We start from the raw sequence: 16,716 nt of genomic DNA, 5'->3' as shown, positions 1-16,716 counted from the left end.
CAGGGTTTGTAGAAGTAGATGGCGGTGGGGTAAACGGGAAGGGCTGTAGGGGATGTCATGGATGACGGTGACGGGGATGGTCGGCTGGGAAGGAGGGTTGACAACGAACAGGAGACTGAAAACTCAATGAACCAGGAACACCTTCTTCCCCTCCGCCAGAATATTATTGAACGCATCAGCACCACCTCCACATAGATAATAAGATACAGATAATAAAACAGACCGTGAATCCGGTAGAAAAGTTGCGATACAGGTGGACAGGATATTTGACACGCTGGCCTTCATCAGTCAGGGCACTGAGTCCGGGAGTCGGAGGTCACGTTGCAGTTGCAGACGACGTCGGTCAGGCCGCACTTGGAGTATGGAGTTCAGTTCTGCTTGCATTGCTCCAAGAAAAATCTCAACGAACTGGAAAGATTGCAGAGGGAGATTTCCAAGGATGCTGCCGGGACAGGGGGGACTCAGTAATGGAGCGAGGATGGGAATTCTGAGACTTCTTTCAGTGACCTCATAGAGGTGTATAAAACTACAAGGGGCACGGCTAAGGCGAATGCATGCACTCTATTTCCCCAGGGCGCGGGTACGAGAACATTGACGCATATGATTAAGGTGAGAGTAGCTGAAGACAGAAGCGGGAGAGCGAGTGGTGTAGAGTCAAGGGAACAAGAGGAATGCGGAGAGTGTGTAGAGGGGGAATAGAGAATCGAGGGAGAGACCGGGATAGAAGGGGGAAGAGTTGGGAGGAAGGGAGGCGAGAGTCGTGGTGGGGGGGGGGGGGGGGCGGTAGAAAAATGGAAATGAAATGGAGGAGCCGAGAGTGAAGAGGGATGAGAGAGAGAGTTTATCGGGACGAGGGTAAAGAGAGGGTGAGATGGTAAGATTGCGATAGAGAGAAAGAGGAAAACAGGGTAAGGGTAAGGGGCAGAGCGGATGGGTTAATGTGAGTCAGAGAAGGAAATGGGTTAGAAAGAGCGCGTTATCATTTGATTCAAGTCGGACCCACTGCCTGTTGACAGAGAATCTGGATCTGGTCAGAAATCCCTGGGCATAAATGTGCAGAATTCTCACAGATGAAGCGCTGGCGAAACTCAGTGCAAATCTCAAACTCGCCGAACCATTCACATGTACCGCATTCGAAGCCTCCAGCTTTCATCTGGTACACGACATTCGTGGCCATTTTCCTATCAGGGAGGGGTAAAGAATTTCAATGCACCTCCAGCTCGCAGCTGTGTGTCAATCCCCTACATCCCAGACGCCCTCCCTCACCATTGGCCTGTGGCACCCCAAAATCTCCCACATCCCCCCTTACAGTAACCGGAATACTCAAACTGACCCACTCTCTCTCTCTCTGCAGGCCTGCGTCAGACCCCAAAGTAATCCCTTCCCTCACTATCTCCCCACAGATCGGTTTCAGTGACCAGAATAATAACAGTACCCAACATTCTCCTCACAGCTCCGTGTCAGTCCCCAATATATTCCTATAGCGCCAGTGTCCCCCAAAGCCCCATGTCAGTCCTCAAAATGTTCCCACGTCTTTAATGTCTCCCCACAGAACTGTGTTATCTGTCTAAGTACTCACACTCACCACTTCCACCAAACCGATCAGTGTCAGTCCAAGGTACACCCACTGGCTGACTCTCTCCCCACAGCACCCGAAGTCCCCGAAATAATCCCACTGCTCAACCCTCTTCTTAGAGACCTGTGTCAATCATCAAAATATCTCCCACGTCCCATGCACTCCACGGACGTGACTTTGTGCCCTGAGTACTCCCACTGAATCATTCTCTCCCCACAGATCTGTGTCTGAACCCAAAGTACACCCCAACATACTGCCACTCCTTCACACTCTCAAACAACGTCGGTCAGTTCCCAAAAGAGCACCATAGTCCGCAAACGTTCCCGCAGCCTGTGCCAGACCGCAAACTAAACCTACCCGCCCACTCGACTCTCGCAACCTGTATCAATCTCACGACTCATTTTATTCTCAGGAACATGCAAGAGCCCAAATCTCACCCATCTTTGCATTTTCCAATCCAGAATGCACTGCCTTGGTCCTGGACAAATTTGTTAACAAAATTCTGTGAAATTAAAGTAGTATCATGAATGATTGAATTTCAGCTGTGTCACTTTATGTCTGACCCAGGGAGAGTGTGAAGGGCTTGTGCAGAAGGAGTTATATCTGTATCTCACTCCAGGAGAATGAGATGGCAAGATGCATGAAGCCTTACTCAGTGTCTGACCCCGGGAACATGTGATGGGACGGTGTGGAGGAATATTCACTCTGTGCCTGACCCCGGGAATGTGTGATGGGACAGCGTTGAGTGAGATTCACCGTGTGACTGACCCGGGGAGTGTATGATAAGACGGTGTGGAGAGAGCTTCACTCTGTGTCTGACCCCGGGACTGTGTGGTAGGACGATGTGGAGGCAGATTCACACTGTGCCTGACCCCGGGAGTGTGTGATGGGACGGTGTGGAGGGAGCTTCTGTGCATGATCCCGGGAGAAGTGTGTGATGGGAGACTGTGAAACAAGATTCACTCTGGTGTATATAAACATATACACACACACACAACACACACACACACACACACACACACACACACACACACACACACACACACACACACACGCACACACATACACTCTCACACACACACACACACACACACACACACACACACACACACACACACACACACACACACACACATATATATATATATATATATACCTTCCGTCGATCTGAAACATACCTCTTCCTGTGTTGAATTTATTTCAAGAAGAATTGATTTTGAGTTACAACAATGCTGCTTCGCCTCACCGTAGAGAATTGCAAACGGTGATAGAAAATAAAATAAAGCCGGTCTTCATTGCTGATCCAGTCCTTGGAACAAGCATGGCCTGGAATTCAGAAACAAGCAACAGTGATTCTCCCTCCGTCCGTCCCGGAGTCAGGCATTGAATCGGTATCCCTCCTCACTTACCCATCACACACTCACCGGTTCAGAGACAGAGTGAAGCTTCTCCACCCCGTCCCATCACACACTCCCGGGGTCAGACACAGAGTGAATCTGTCTCCGCGTGGACCCATCACACTCTCCCGGGGTCAGACACAGAGTGAATCTCCCTCCACACCGTCCCAGCACACACTCCCGGGGTCAGACACAGAGTGAATCTCCCTCCACACCGTCCCATCACACACTCCCGGGGTCAGACACAGAGTGAATCTCCCTCCACACCGTCCCATCACACACTCCCGGGGTCAGACACAGAGTGAATCTGTCTCCGCGTGGACCCATCACACACTCCCGGGGTCAGACACAGAGTGAATCTGTCTCCGCGTGGACCCATCACACTCTCCCAGGGTCAGACACAGAGTGAATCTCCCGCCGTACCGTCCCATCACACACTCACCGGTTCAGAGACAGAGTGAAGCTTCTCCACACCGTCTCATCACACACTCCCGGGGTCAGACACAGAGTGAATTTCCCTCCAAGCAACCCCATCATACGCTCCCGCGATCAGGTACAGAATGAAGTTTCCTCCACACCGTCCAATCTCACACTCCAGGGGTCAGAAACGTAGTGATCCACCATCCACACGGTCCCATCACGCATTCCTGTGGTCAGACACACACCCGGGATCAAACACAGAGTGAATCTTCCTCCTCCCTGTCCCATCGCACACTCCTGTGGTCAGACACAGAGTGAATCTCCCTCCTCCCTGTCCCATCACGCACTCCTGTGGTCAGACACAGAGTGAATCTCCCTCCTCCCTGTCCCATCACGCACTCCTGTGGTCAAACACAGAGTGAATCTTCCTCCTCTCTGTCCCATCGCACACTCCCGGGGTCAGACACAGAGTGAATCTCCCGCCGCACCGTCCCATCACAGACACTCCTGTGGTCAAACACAGAGTGAATCTTCCTCCTCCCTGTCCCATCGCACACTCCCGGGGTCAGACACAAAGAAAAGTTCATTGTACAGCATCCGAAAACACGATCCTGGTGTCAGAGAGGGAGTGAATCTCCCACTGCACCGTCAGACCTCACAGTGCCGTGGTTCGACAGAGATTGAGGCTACCTCCCCACCGTCCCGGCACACACTGCCGAGGTGAGGTACAGAGTGAAGCTTTCCCCAAACTGTCCCATCGCGCATTCTCTGGGTCAGACACAGAGTGACCCTCCTTCCACACTGTCCCATAGCTCTGGGGTCAACCTCGGTCTGAAGCTTTCACTCCACCGCACTATCACACCCTCCTTTGGTCAATCATGGAGTGAAGCTCCCTGCACACTCTCCCATCACACAGTACTGCGGACAAACACAGAGTGAACCACCCTCTACACTACCTCTATAAACCCTCCCGTGATCAGATAGGAAATGAGACAGTCTCTGCACCATCCCGCCGCATACTCCCGTGGTCAGTCAGAGTATAATGCGCCTTCTAGCCAGTGACGTCACACAGTACAGGGGTCAGAGAACGAGGGAAGCTCCCTCCGAACCGTCCAATCAAACAACGCTGGTTTCAGATATGGGTCACCGTTGCTGGTGTAAGAAACAATCATGACCACGGCACATCCCATCCCAAAAGCACTCACCCCCCACCGCCCAGCCAGACCTTCCCATCACACACACGCACTGTCAAACACAGAGTCCCATCACAAACACACGGGGTGAGGGGGTGAGACACAGACTTAAACTCCCTGCACACCGTCCGATCACACACTCACAATCAGACGGAGAATGAATCTCTCTCTCCATGGCCCCATCACACACTCCACCGGTCAGACAGAAGGAGAAGCTGCCACCAAATGGTCCCATCGCACACACCCTAGTCTAACACAGCGTGAATCTTCTTCCTCCCATCTTATCACACAATTCTTGGCGTGTCAGAGAGTGAAGCTCCCTCTGAACCGTTCAATCACACCCCACAGTGTTCACACACAAGGCGAAGTTCCGTCCACATTCTCCAATGGCGCACTCCACAACATCGAATCACACAATCCATTGTCACACAGAATAAACGTCTCTCAATAACGTCCCATCACACACTCCCGATATCAGACACAGACTGAAGCTGTCTCTCCACGAACCCATCACACACTCCGGGATTCAGATTGAAACTCTCTTTCCAAGGTGCCATGACACACTTCAGGGGTCAGACATGTGGTGAATATCTCTGTGCACTGTCCCATCATACAATCCCGCTGTCAGACACAGAGTGAAGCTGGATCCACACAGTAGTGAAGATGCAACTTCTTCCACGCAGCCCCATCACACATCACTGGGTCAAACACAGAGTGACGCATCGTCTCTCCATGCCTGCCCTGTGATGAGGAGAGGGTGAAAGAGGGGGATGATGCCTCACTTCTTCTGCTGGTCAACAATTCACAGATTTGAGCCTTGGTTTCGTTGACAGATCTGTACTTCGTTTCCATCTCAGTGAACTGCTGACGGAGATCGCTATGCATTCGTTTAAAAGACGGACGAATCTGTGATACTGAGAGAGATGGTGAAGGATGTTTAGCGTTTACAGAGAAACGGGAGTCAGCGTCACGCTACCGAACGGGTCACAGAGAGTGTTGAGTCAGTGTCACGGTGAAGCGTGTCACAGTGAAGGATGTGCCGGTGTCACAGTGAGAGGCGTCATGGGAAACATGAGGGGCGTGTCTGTGTATCTCTGAGGGGTTATCAATGCCCTGGTGAAGGTTTTGTTGTTGTTACAATGTGGTCTGTGTCGGTATCGTGGTGATGATCAATTCACAGTCTCAGCGCGGGGCATGCTCGTGTTGCTGTGATGGAGGTGTCTCTCGACATCACGGAGAGGGAAATGTCAAAGTGAGGAGTCTGTTCGTGTCACGGTGGGTGGAGTATCTGTGTAACGTGTGGATGCTGCTCTCATTGAGAATGGTGTCTGTGTCACCGTGGGAGGCATGTCATGGCCACGGTGTGTGTTCGGTTGCCACGCTGAGGTGTGTGTCGGTATGATGGATAAAACTTTGTCGGCGCCGTTGTGAATTTAGATGTCGGTATCACAGTAAGGGTTTTGTCTGTGTCAGGGTTAGGTGTGGGTATTTGCTTCGGGGTGAGGGGTGTTACAGTGACGTGTAAGTCTTTGTCACGGTGCGGAGCTGGACGGGTCACGTTGAGGAGCCTGTAGGTGTCAGTGGTGTCTCAGTGTCACAGTGACGGGCGTGTCGGTGTTACTGTGAGGTGTGTTTCGGAGTCTCCTTGTGACAGGTTCTCTGGGGTCATACGGGTGGGAAATCTCACATATCTTACATTCAAAGTTTGAGTTTAACTCTTGGACTGGTATTCGACATTGGCGTTGGTTCCTGTTCATCTCCTGATTTTCTGCCCAAAGGAGTTTGTAGTTTCGTTCAGGAGAGATCTGAGATGGTGAAGGATGTTTGGCGTTTATAGTGTGTCAGTGTCACGGTGAGGGTGTAACAGTGAGGTGTGTGCTGTTGGCACAGTGAGGGGCGTCGGCGCCACAGTGCGATACGTGTCTGGGACATGCTGAGGGGTATATTATGTTACCAGCGAGGTTTTTGTTGGTGACACGATGGGAGCTGCGTCAGTATCGCGGTGATAGTTGATTCCGTGTCACACCGAGTCGGTGTTTCAGTGAGAGACGTCTAGCTGTCATTGTGATAGGTGTTTCTGGTTCAATGTGAGAAATGCACCGGGTCATATCGCGGTGTTTCTCTATGTCACGGTGAGAGATATGTCGGAGTCACAGTGCGAGGTGTGACGGTGTTGCAAAGAGAGACTCGTCGGTGTCATAATGTCCGGTGTATTGGTGTGACAGTGGACAAAATGCCGATGTCACGGTGAGGGGCGTGTCTGTCTCACGAGGAAGGACCTGTTGTTGTCACGGTGGATGTGTCGGTGTCACGGTAAGTGTAGTGTTATTGACACGGTGCAGACTGAGTGGGTGACGCTCTGAGGGCTTGTCGGTGTCACGGTGAGGAAGGTGTCATTGTGACGGTGAGTGTTACGTCGGTGTTTCGGTGAAGTGGCAGTTACTGTCATAATAAGAGATAAGTCGTCTTAAAATTGATGGACATGTCTGTGTCACAGTTAGGGATGTTTCTACGTCACAGTGCGGGACGTGTCAATGTTACAGTGACTCGGTATTACATTGGTATTACGTTGAGGGATATGTTGGTATCATGTTGAGGGATGTTTTGGTGGGGGTTGTGTCGGTGTGACGGTGAGGGGTGAGTCGTGGTCATGCTGAGAGACCCGTCAGTACCACAGTGAGGGGTGTGTCGATATCACCGTAAAGGGGTTTTCTGGGAAATGATGGGAATGTGTCGCTGTTACAGTGGCCATTTTTATTCTCTGCGGTTTTGTCGTTCCGACCGGTGTGAAACTCACCATGAATCCTCCAGCAGATACCCGTGATAATGAGGGTCGCTGTTAAAACGCAGATTAGCCATATGCTTGGGTCTGATCTGTCACTCCTAGTGGATCGATCACTGCCCATTCCGTCTGCTGAAAAATCATTCCTTGTCTTTGCCAATCCATCGTCATAGTCCTTGATCCCTGCTGTTCCCACCCTCTGCGTTCAAATCACTCATGCCGAGCAGTGACCAGAAATCACAGAACGGAGCAGACCCTTCGGCCCGAAACTCGGCTATAACAATTATACCTTCTATCTAAGCCGGTTTTACGACTTAGTTGCTCATCTCCATGCAATCCCTGCACATACACGTGCCTACCAAAGAGCCAATTTAACGCCTATGTCGATTTGCCTCCACCTCCACCTCCAACCCGGACAGCACATTCCACTCATCGCACTCTCTGGGCAAACGAAACATTGCCGTTCACCTCTCCTGAAAGGATACTCCCTCTCCACTTCCACCGCGCTATTAGTCATTTCTCTCCGGGGATGGATGAGAAAGCTACCGGTTGCCTGGTCTATCTCTGTCTTGTTATCCGTCTGCTTGTTATATTATGCATCTGATAGTTATCTTTCTGTCTTGTACATTCCCTCTGTGCTTTGCGCCCTGCGTGACCGTAGGTTTTCTGTTTGGCATTCGGTGACATTTTCCCTCCCGAGTAATGTCACCCCACCTCCTTTAATTCCTTCCGTATGTAGACGGCTGAAACTAGGGATCCCAGAAATATTGGTCTGTCCGACTTGTTCCTCCTGCAAGGACTCAATAATGTCTACAATATCATCAAAATGTGTTAGTTCATGCCCTGAGCTCACCCGCCTTTAAAAAAAACTTACAGCATTGAAATATACACAGCTCAGAACACCAGTATCATCGTTGACAAAGTTCCGCACGGAAGGTTAGTGAGGAAGTTTCAATCGTTTGGTATTAATTTTGAAGTCGAAAAATGGATTCAACAGTGACTGGATGGGAGGTGCCAGAGAGTAGTGGTGGATAACTGTTTGTCAGGTTGGAGGCCCGTGACTAGTGGTGTGCCTCAGGGGTCTATACTGAGTCCAATGTTGTTTGTCATATACATTGATGACCTGTATGATGGGGTGGTAAATTAGATTAGTAAATCCGAAGATGATACGAAGATAGGTGGCGTTGTAGATAATGAAGTAGTTTTTCAAAGCTTGCAGAGAGATTTAGGCCAGATAGAAGAGTGGGCTGAAAGATGGCAGATGGAGTTTAATGCTGATAAGTATGAGCTGCTACATTTTGGTAGGAATAATCAAAATAGGACATACATGGTAAATGGTAGGGCATTGAAGAATGCAGTAGAACAGAGTGATCGAGGGAGAATAGTACATTGTTCCCTGAAGGTGGAATCTCATGTGGATAGGGTGGTGATGAAAGCTTTTGGTATGCTTCCCTTTATAAATCCAAGTATTGTGTATAGGAAACACGAGGAAATCTACAGATGCTGCAAACTCAGGCAACAGACACAAAAGGCTGGTGGAACACAGCCGGCCTGGCAGAATCAATAGGAAGAAGCACTGTCGTCTATTCGGGCCGAGACCCCTTGTCCGGACTAACTGAAAGAAAAGATAGTAAGAGATTTCAAAATCGGAGGGGAGAGGGACGCGAAAACATAGGAGAAGTCCGGAAGGGGTTGCGTGAAGCAAGGAGTTGGAAAGGTGATTGGCTAAAAAAAAGATACAGAACTGGGGAAGGGAAAGGAACAAGGCGCTGAAGTCCAAGGGAGATTGAAAAGGAGAGGGGAGCACCAGAGGGAGATGGAGAACAGGCAGTGATGGGCAGAGAGAGAACTAAAAGGGGAAGGGAGAAAATAAATAAATCAGGGATGGGGTAAGAGAGGAGGAGGGGCATTAAAGGAAGTTAGAGAAGTTTGAAAAAGTTAGGTCTTTATTCTTTAGAACGTAGAAGGTTGAGGGGGGACTTGATGGAGGTATTTCAAATTATGAGGGGGAAGATGGAGTTGACGTGCATTGGCTTTTTTCATTGAGATGACGGGCGATTCAAACAAGACAACACGAGTTGAGGGAGAGGGGGCAAAATTTCAGAGGTAACACAAAGGGGAATGTCTTTACTCAGAGAGTGCTGGCTGTGTGTAACGAGCTTCCAGTATAAGTGTTAGAGGCAGGCTCGATATTGTTATTAAACTTAAACTTGGATAGGTATATGGACAGGAAAGGAATGAAGGGTTATGGGATGATCGCAGGTCAGTGGGATTAGGTGAGAGTAAGCGTTCAGCACGGTCTACAAAGGCCGAGATGGCCTGTTTCTGTGCTGTAATTTTTAGATGGTAAAATATAATACAAAACATTGCATTTCTTCCTTCCTGATGACATTGCCCAGGAATTTTAGTTTCCTCTCATTTAATGTTCTCACTAAAGATCTTGCTATATGGGGACGATGGAGTATTGTCTCATTAGTACCCCATCTCTATGTGATATTTTCAGCATTCTTCTAAGAAACCACCTTCCTGTTGCTTCTAAGTTTCTTTTGAGTTCTGGTCTTACAGTCCACGTTTCGGAAGCACACAGCAAGATTGACCGGAAGTAGTATTTCAGTAGCCGAAGCCTTGTTGTCATAGAAATCTGTCAGTAGGTAAAATGGGTTTCATTTTTTGGAAGTTGGTTTTGGCAATGGCAATTCTTATTTTTATTTCTATTCTACATCCAGCATCTTGTGACGTAAAGCTGCCAAGGTAATTAAAGCTCCAGAAAACATGTTGTCCAAATCCACACATTCCAGATCCTTTCTGTACCCAACAAATATGGCCTTGCTCCATTTCCGAATCGCAACCCAACGACTGCCCTATACTTTCCTATAATCACCTGGAGACAAATGACTTTATGATCACTCGATACAAAGTCTGCTCCTGCACAAAGCGCTGACACCTGCCGTCTCATTCCGCAGTAGATTATAAAGTAGTGTTTTCTCTCACTGGGACTGATCAAGGATCATCCCTGAATATTTTTGTTAAACTCTATCCCACTGGTCCTTGAGCAGTAGGCGACTCAGTCAATACGTGGAAAGCCGAAATCACCTGCTATAACAATTTTATATATACTGCAACAGTCTGCGATCTTTCTGCTGGTTTCTTCCTCCTAATCCAGCAGACTGTTTGCTGGTCTATAATGTAGCCCCATAACATGACCACGCATTTCTTATTCCTCATTTCCACCGATAAATCTCACTTAGACGAGCTGCCTTGTATGTTGTGCCTGCGCTCTGCGGTGAGATTTTCTCAGTCCTATAATGTCACCAATCTTTCTGAAATTCTTCCGCTTTCTCACGCCTAAAAATAGGGAACCCCGAAATATCGTGCTGTCCTGCTTGTTCCTCCTACAACCAATTCTCAATAATGGTCACAATATCATAATCGAATGTGTTCATCCATGCCCTCAGCTGGGACGGGTAGTTATCCTGTCCTTTATTTTAACAGATAAATCCCTGACTTCACTTTGCAAAACCACCTTCCCATGTCGCTGGTACCGATATGGACCAGGACATACTATTGTTCACTCACCCACTTCAGAAACATATAGAAGGAATGGTGTTGGGAGAATAGAGGAAGGAAGGGGAGGAGATTGGAGGCTATAGAAAGGGTGTTCAGACTGCAGCCGTTGGAGCAGAACGTGTGAGTTGCCATTTTGTGGCACCCATCTCTATTTCGAGTCAGCTTAAACGCCGAAATCCACTGACCCGTGACTAGGAGTCACAGACAGAGCGAGAATCCCTCCATACAATCTCATCACACGCACCAGGAAACATGCACTGAGTAACGCTCCCTCAGCTACGATCCATCACACACAGTCCGGGGCCAGGCACAGAGTGAAGTTCTGTCCACACCTCGCGATCACACACTTCCAGGGTCACACAACCAGCGAAGCTGCCGAAATATTAAACCATTACTCTCCCGGAGTCAGACATCTGAGGTACCTCCCGCACCATCGCAACACACTCTACTAGAATCAGAAAACGTACCAAACCCTCTCCCTTCTCCGGTCACCCCACTCACCAGTACCCAGCATTTCGGTTTCCCAGTAGTACGAATTGTGTGTGTCTCTCGGAGATTGTTTGTGTGTGAGAGTGGACTGTGTGCTGCCGAAAGAGGAAGGAAGGGGAGGAGAGAGGAGGCCAGGGAAAGGGTGGTGAGATTGCAGTTCCTGATGCAAGTGATGTGGAACCACACGACCGGACTGTGTCTGCAGAGCTGTGGTGAAGCTCAGATCCTGGTGATAGATACCCAATGGAACGGGGGAGTAGAAATACCAGACGTCATCGCTCCCCCATACTCTCCACTATTGCCTGTGACACAGAGTGGAAGGAGAGTGGAGGGACGGCGTAGATGGGGAGCGTTTCGCGGGTGGAGTGTATCACGGAGACGGGGGAGGGGCACCTGGGTATGTACGGGATTATGGAGAAGCCGAAGTGTGGGTCAGGGAGACGCGATAGTTTGAGTGCGAGGTATGGGTGACGGAAACGGGAGTGGTGTACTGGAGACGGAGTGACAGTGACGTGGAATAGTGGAGGAGAGAGAGAGTTTGACGGATTCGGGAAGGGGCTTTGGAGAGGGAGGATGGTATGCATGCGGGGAGGAATGTTTTCGAGTGTTTTCGAGTTACAGTGCAGGTTCAGTTACTCCCACTGTGTCCTCGCTATCACACCCTCGCCTTTCCGAATGACCCTGAGTTCATCCAGTTCATTTTCCCACTGCTTAACGCGGCGTGTTAGAAGCTGCAGCTGGATGCGTTTAAGACCGTATGGCAAAGGAGCAGAGGTCGGCCATTAGGCCCATCGACTCATTTTATTTTCATGAGTTGATCCATTGTCCCATTTAGTTCCATTCCGCCGCCTTCTCACCATAAACGTTGATGTCCTTGCTACACAGATACCTATCAATCTCTGAATTAAATACACCCAAGGACTTGGCCTCCACTGCCGCCTGTGGCAACAAATTCCACAGATCCCCCACCTTCTGGCTAAAAAAAAATCTTTGCATCTCTGTTCTGAATGGGCGCCATTCAATTCTCAAGTCATGCCCGCTCGTACTAGACTCGCCCACCGTGAGAAACCACTTTTTCACATCCATTCTCTCCATGTCTTTCAACTTTCAAATTGTTTCTATGAGGTTCCCCCCCCCCTCCGGATTCTTCCAAACTCCAGTGAGCATACTCCAAGAGTGGTGAGACGTTTTCCATATGTTAACCCTCCCTTTCCGGGAATCATTCTAGTGCATCTCCTCTGAACCCTCTCCAACGTCAGCACATCCTTTCTTAAATAAGGGTCCCAATGCTGCTCACAGCCTCAACGTCACATCCCTGCACCTATATTGTTCTAGAAATGAATGCCAAAATTGCATTCGCCTTCTTCACCACCGACTCAACCTCTTCTCTTTCTCAAATTTCACAGTGAACTCAGTCATGTTATGATGACTGCCTACGAACTGTGTGTGTCTCTCGGAGATGGTGTGTGTGTGTGTGTGTGTGTGTGTGTGTGTGTGTGTGTGTGTTAGAGAGAGCGGATTGTGTGTGGATTGTGAGCGGATTGTGTGTGTGTGTGTGTGAGCGGATTGTGTGTGTGTGTGTGTGTGTGTATGTGGGTGTGAGCGGATTGTGTGCTGCCAGAATTGGAAGGAAGGGGAGAAGAGAGAAGGCCAGGGCAAGGGTGTAGAGATTGCAATCACTGATGCATCTTGTGTGGAGCTACTCGAACGGCATGTGCACACGGAGCCGTAGAGAGGATCAGATCATGTTTATGGATATCCAGTGGAATGAGGGAGGTGTAACTCTCCCTCATACACGCAACAATTGCCTGTGTCACAGAACGGGAGGAAAGACGACGACGTAGATGAGGAGCGTTTAGCGAGTGGAGTGTATCACGGAGACGGGGAGGGGCGTATGGCAACGTATGGGAGGATGAAGAAGGCGATGTGTGCAGGAGAGGGCATGGGTCACGGAGACGAAGCTGCCTATAGGCGAGGGATGAGTGCCGGAGACGGGAGTGGTGCACCAGAGACTGAGTGACGTAGGCTCAACTTTTTGCTTCCTGACTTTGTCAGAGGTCTTAACAACATCTGTCCTAACAACCACTCAACTATTTGCAATGGCATTCTTATTTTCATAAAGTTTTAGAGAGTTCTTACAACATTCGTTCATACCAGCACTACCCTCTTTTAATGGTAAACCTCACCGATGGGGTAATAGTTCCAATCCAGTTGAGGTGTAAAAATGAGGGAGTTGTTCATGGGATACGACATGAAGCAGCTGAGCAAGGTGATGGCGGTGGCCGCTGCCTCAAAGCAGGAGCCTCTGCTGCCCCCCAGTGTTCACGTGGCAGAAAACAATCTCTGAGGTGAACAATTGTAGATTACCGTAGCATTCAAAGTGCCCAGTGGCCTCAAGTTGCATAACTCTGTGTGTGTGTGTTTGTGTGTGTGTGTGTGTGTGTGTGTGTGTGTGTGTGTGTGTGTGTGTGTGTGTGTGTGTGTGTGTGTGTCTGTGTACATAATGCGTGAAGGTGTTTTATTGATATCCTCCATATGCTTGCTACGTTTTTATTGTATACATTTCATGTGTGTGTTTTGCCGTGTTGGACTGTTGGTAATGCAATTAACAGCCAGATCCTGGCTTTTTTCATGGGCATTCCCGTGTGATGGAATTACAATTAAACTTAAATCGAAATTAATTGAAATGAAATGAAACCGTCTGGTCTGAGGAGTTCTCACCTTCCGTGGAAGAGAATCCAGGGATACATATACCTGAAGTTCTCATTCCAACCATAATGCTAAACTGAAATTTCTTTCTAAATTTGACCACAAATGAACGTACATAAATTTGCAGAACCTACTCCCCCTTTTTTTCCTATATATTGGCGTCTGAAGCGTAGAGAACATAGAAACATAGAAAATCTACAGCACAACAGAGATCCTTAGGCCCACGAATTTTGCCGAACATGTCCTTGCCTTAGAATTACCTAGGCTTTATCATTAGACCTCTATTTTTCTAAGCTCTAATTAGTCATCCACGAGTCTCTCAAAAGACCCTATCATTTCCGCCTCCACCGCCGCCGCCGGCAGCCATTCCACGCCGTCACAACTCTCTGTGCAAATAAACTTACCCTGAAATCACTTCTGTTCCTACTTCCAAGCACCATAAAACAGTACCCTTTTGTGCTAGCCATCACAGCCCTGGGGAAAAAGTGTCCGACTATTGTTACGTACCCCGTACCTGGGTGTCTTACCAGCAAATATAGAAGTATCCGTTAAAGTCTGGTGGTACTATTTTCAGCAGTGTTTATTAGTAAAATATACAAGTCAATATCAAGGCAAATATACAGATAATACACGTTAGCAATACTAAACCTAAAATAACAATCAATGATAAACAAGCTCTATCGTTGTCTAGGGGATAATGAATTATCATGAGAAAGTATAAAGTTCAGTTCAATTCATGTAGGCTCAGGTAGTTGCTGGTCGATGTGTTGTAATTGTTGGAGAGAGTGAGAGAGCGAGAGAGAGAGAGAGGACGATCAAACAGTGACAGCTATTGTCTTCCAAACCTTCCTTTACTTTCTTGATCCGACGTTTCGTTGTGGCCATTCAGGTATGACCCCTTTGTTCTTTAGCTAGACCGTTCTTCCGTGGTGGACTCGTCACTCCGGCAAAGGTGGACACACACACAAGCCCCCACCGGCCTTGCTATAACCGCTGTGAGTGAAATTGACCGATCCGTTCGGTAACCGATGCCCCACACTTTCTCGTGGGTTTCCGATGCTCACTAGTGTGTCTCCTGCTGCGTCTGAGGGGGTGACACCCCAGACCTCACTTTTATCCCCACTCACGTGGTCTCAGGTGTCAATCAGTTTTGAATGGCTTAGCCCATCAAACCAGCCCACACCGGCTGCCCACTGAGGAATTTTAATGAACAGAATAGTACCAAGTAAACAGCCCTCTCCGCAGCCATACGTCTTTCGGGAGTCATAATATGGTGGATAAACATAACTCTCTCTCAGGCTGTTATCGGTAACAGATGTCCTGGCATGTTTTCTTTTGTCTCTCCTACTCTCTCGTTAGCAGCGTGGTAACAGCAACAGTTTGTGATTCTCCCAGGGGAGGGGGACATTGACAACCTTGCACCCTTCTGCCCACCAGAGTTATTCATCCTTCGTAACACTATCCACTGATAAATGCCTCTCATTATCGTATACACGTCGACCTATTTATCTCTCTTCCTCGGTCGCTGCAAGGAGAAAAGATCGATTTCACTAAACCTCATAAGGCATTCTCCCCAATCCTAGCGAGATCCTTGTACTTTGGGGACCACATACCATTGAAAAATCTCGTTCTCATCCACAGTATCTCTTTTCTGTTCCACTAACAAGGAACACTCTATCGATACAGCTCGCCACATCTCAACCCATTACCTGCTGAGCCACAGAACCACAGTCAGTGCCAGAGACCTGACCGTTGAGACTTTCCCCAGCTTCAGCATTTGCACCTCTGTCCTCCCATCCAGAAGTATCCAAAGGGTCTACCTGCTATTGAGCGGGTTGGTCACAAGGGGTCTCTGCACGTCTCTGGATCTGCACTGTCTGTCACCCAGGTTCCTGTATCCTGCACGTTCGGTCTAAATACATCTCTATATATCTCTATCACCCCTATGCACACAGCGAGGAAGTTTCCTTGTTGCAGTACCGGGTCTATCAGTGTGTGGTTGTCACTATGAGGGGCGTGTTCGTATTACGACGAGGGTTGTGTCTGTGATACAAAAGTATTGTAAGTGGTTATTCAGTGTCCCTTTGAAGATGGTGTCTCTGTGCGCCTTTTTCATTCCGTATGCCTTCTGTGAATTGGTCGTTCCCTCTTGTTATCGATAAATCGTCAAGTTCCTTTTCACAAACTAACTCCCTGCACTTTCCACCGGATGAGGTCAGATCACTCTGCTCTTTCTACAGAGCAGAGAAGGTAAATCACACAACAGAACAGACCCTTTGGTTCAAGAATTGTGATATCTCAATTCTGAATTTGTTCTCCCGACATCTGTCTCCTTCCATTCCTTGCACACCCACGTACCTATAGAAGAGCCAGTTAAAAGTCTGTATGGATTTACCTCCACCACCAGAGCTGCCAGAACTTTCCAATTACCCGCCAATCTCTGTGACGACAAAAACTTGCCAAATTCGTCTCCTTTGAACCTACCCGCTCTTACCTCAATGCAGGTCTTCTAATATTAGACATTTCCATCCTACGGGTAAAAGATACAAGCTCTCTGGTCTACTTGTTATAAACCTCAAAACT

The sequence above is a fragment of the Hypanus sabinus genome, unplaced genomic scaffold, assembly GCF_030144855.1.
Source record: "Hypanus sabinus isolate sHypSab1 unplaced genomic scaffold, sHypSab1.hap1 scaffold_901, whole genome shotgun sequence".
NCBI classification, from domain to species: Eukaryota; Metazoa; Chordata; class Chondrichthyes; order Myliobatiformes; family Dasyatidae; genus Hypanus; species Hypanus sabinus.
The sequence above is the reverse complement of the archived record's forward strand: the minus strand, read 5'-3'. Positions refer to the sequence as shown.